We start from the raw sequence: 3607 nt of genomic DNA on the forward strand, positions 1-3607 counted from the left end.
TTCACTCCACCAATCATCTGACATATCGATCCTTCCCAAGTTATCAAACCCAAGCCCTGTCCTATTCTTAGTTAACTTCCTAAACTTGGTGTATTTCTTCCTACTTGTGTCGTATTTGTTCTTGAAAGTCTGCCAAGAATCATATCCTTTCTTAAACCTGTCTTCAAACGCCACCATGATGTTCTCCTTCCCTACTTTATTCATAGACGTACTGGTCCTATTTCCCTTTCTTCTCTCTTCGGCATAAAGTTGGAAAAAGTATCTAGTCTCCTCAGGAGGCCAGTTCTAAAGCCAAGAAAAGGAACATCAAGACACAAAACAGCACTCAAGTTCAAAGGAACATCAAGACACAAAACATCATCAAGTTCATATATCCAACACGTTATAGACCAATCACTCAAGTTCAACAGCACTCAAGTTCATATATCAAAAATGAAAACAAGAGAATTAAAGACACTGCTTAGTCTAGAGCCTTACATCTTTTGTCATCTTGAACTTGAGAGTGTCAGCTTGAGACGAGAGAGCCTGCAATCACGGATATTCAGTAACCAACAAACCCATTAGAAGATCATAACAAGAGACCATCAGAACGAGACCAATCTCATGTCTCATCAACGGCAGTATTAAAACATACATTGGATAATCATCAACCAAAACACCAGTAACCAACAAACCCATCAGATTATATCAAGCTAAAACGTCAATATCCAGAACACATAAGATCTTATACAAACCCATAAGAGAAACTCATCACACAAACCTAAGAAAGAAGAAGCAATAAAAGCTTGTGTCGGAGCAGCAGAGACACTCAAAAAGATTTTCCAGGGAAACTGCAACAATTTGAAACTCTCAAGTCAGAACATAGACAAAAATAATACCTCAACGAGAAAAGGAAGAGATGGGTTTGGTCTAGCTCGAGAAAAGCTATTAAATACAATATATAGCTTCAAAATAAGAGATTGTCACTTCTTCCGTAACAGCAGGTACAACTTTAGTCACCTACAAATAGAAATATCCCAAGATCAGGACCATTACCAACAACTAAAACGAAGCCAGAGAACAAAGTATATACCTCCTGCCCATCAGGCCCAACTTCTTTGATCTCACGTGTGAGTGAACCCAACACAGAATCAGGATCTTGAAGGCCTGAACAAAAACAAAACTAAGTAACAAATATCTACATGAATACAACAAAGGCTCAACTCACAAAACTCTTTACCTTAAAAGCATGACATGACTACACTAACCCATACCATTAAGTAAATATTCGACTTTAACTTACTCAAATCAATACAAGCTAGCTACTATGATGATTCCACAAAGGTAGACACTCTACACATTTGCATAATCAATATCACAAAAGATTCAGTTTTATTTTCTCAAAATCAATGTAAGGTACTATAATTAAGCGTAGAACAACACCATTAGCTCTCAACAACACCATTAACTTTTAAACAACAAAGTCTGTCTCCTTGTTTAAATTGTACTTCAAAAACAAAGTTTGTCTCCTTTGTATTTTGGATTCAGAACTTCAATTATCATTAATATTCAGTCCCAATAAACTTCAAAAACAGTAGCAAGACACTGTTAACATAATCAAAATCAACACAGAAAATTAACAAAGACATGCTTAATCTAGAGAATCGGCTTAATTGTACACAGACAACACAAATCCTATCAGTCTATCACAAGAAGTATTCAAGACGCAACATCAGAAGAAACCCATTCTCTTTCCCCATCAGATCCAAAACCCATTCTCAAAAACTCATGAAACACAAAAACAGCTTCTTCTTGTCTTAGTTACCTCAACAATGCTTGAAACCCAAATCGGAGGAGATGAGAGAGCTCGTGGTCAGCGTCAGAGATGAGAGAGCTCGAGTCGGAGAAGAGAGAGCTCGAGGTTTGCGTCGAGATGAGAGAGCTCGAGCCGAAGATGAGAGAGCTCGTGGTCTGCGTCAGAGAAGAAAGAGCGCAAGCCGGAGATGAGAGAGCTCGAGCCGGAGAAGAGAGAGCTCGAGCCGGAGAAGAGAGAGCTCGAGCCGGAGAAGAGAGAGCTCGAGCCGGAGAAGAGAGAGCTCGAGCCGGAGAAGAGAGAGCTCGAGCCGGAGAAGAGAGAGCTCGAGCCGGAGAAGAGAGAGCTCGAGCCGGAGAAGAGAGAGCTCGAGCCGGAGAAGAGAGAGCTCGAGCCGGAGAAGAGAGAGCTCGAGCCGGAGAAGAGAGAGCTCGAGCCGGAGAAGAGAGAGCTCGAGCCGGAGAAGAGAGAGCTCGAGCCGGAGAAGAGAGAGCTCGAGCCGGAGAAGAGAGAGCTCGAGCCGGAGAAGAGAGAGCTCGAGCCGGAGAAGAGAGAGCTCGAGCCGGAGAAGAGAGAGCTCGAGCCGGAGAAGAGAGAGCTCGAGCCGGAGAAGAGAGAGCTCGAGCCGGAGAAGAGAGAGCTCGAGCCGGAGAAGAGAGAGCTCGAGCCGGAGAAGAGAGAGCTCGAGCTGAGGTCTGCGTTAGAGAGAGAGAGCACTGGGTTTGCGTTGGAGATCGAGAGAGAGAGCTCGGAGATGTGTAGATCGAGAGAGAGAGAGCTCGGAGATGTCAGAGATCGAGAGAGAGAGCTCGGAGATGTAGGAGCTCGAAGATGCGTCTATCGAAGAAAGATAGAGCGGCTGCGTCAATGGAGTTATGTTCTTTTTTGCAAATAATTAATTAGGTCAAGGGTAAAATCGTAAATACAGTAAATACACGCAGTTTTTTTACTCAGCCGCGGATAATTTCGGCGTCCAGATTTTGCAGACGCCAGACGCAGCGTTTAGACGCCGCGTCTAGACGCAGTAACCGCGTCAACGAAACGAACAAGATTTGAAAAAATAATTGACGCAGCCGCAGCCGCAGGAACCTGCGTCAATGAAACGAACAGCACTACTGTCAGGAAGGGAGCATCTGCTCTTCTATGGGAGACTTAAGAATCTCAAAGACTCTGATCTAGACCAAGTATGTTATCAGTCTGTTTTAGTCCAAAAATATCAAAGCCTAAATGATTGATATTCACCATATTAGGCTGTAGAAGAGTCTCTTAAGAGTGTAAACCTATTGCGCGGAGGAGTTTCTGACAACCCTGCTGGAAAATACAGCGGAGGTATGAAAAGACGGCTGTGTAGCCATTTCATTTATAGGGAGTCCTAAGGTATGCATTTGGTTTACTCATGTTCGTGTCTTAAGTTTACAAGCTGTAACTATTTATTTTTTTACGTAAAAGGTGGTTTATATGGATGAGCCGAGCACAGGACTTGATCCAGCTTCAAGAATGAACCTATGGACAGTCATCAAACGCGCAAAAACAAACTCTGCGATAATCCTCACGACTCATTCTATGTGACCGTTTCACTACAAGAAAACAGGGGGATTCCGATGGCCGAAATCGTCGGAAATTCGTCGGAATAGACCGATTCCGACGAATTTCCGACGAACCTGTCCGTCGGTATCGTTTCGTCGGAAAAAAAAAATTCGTCGGAATTTCGTCAGAACTTCCGACGACTTTCTGACGAATACCGAGAAACGTCATTCTGACGAACTTCCGACGATATTACGATGCGGATACACGAGACCAGAGTTCATCGGAAAA

General features: G+C 43.3%; 1 long non-coding RNA gene across 1 annotated transcript; it reads right to left on the bottom strand.

Annotated features, from left to right (window-relative positions):
- Nucleotides 1-6: 6 nt before the first annotated feature.
- LOC106325119 lies at nt 7-2012 on the bottom strand. Its single transcript, XR_001266811.1, has 5 exons — nt 1805-2012; nt 1073-1146; nt 879-999; nt 478-525; nt 7-285 (listed from the first exon to the last, which is right to left on the bottom strand). It is a non-coding gene; the product is annotated as an uncharacterized LOC106325119 (long non-coding RNA).
- Nucleotides 2013-3607: the final 1595 nt, after the last annotated feature.

The sequence above is a fragment of the Brassica oleracea genome, chromosome C1 (assembly GCF_000695525.1).
Source record: "Brassica oleracea var. oleracea cultivar TO1000 chromosome C1, BOL, whole genome shotgun sequence".
Taxonomy (NCBI): domain Eukaryota; kingdom Viridiplantae; phylum Streptophyta; class Magnoliopsida; order Brassicales; family Brassicaceae; genus Brassica; species Brassica oleracea.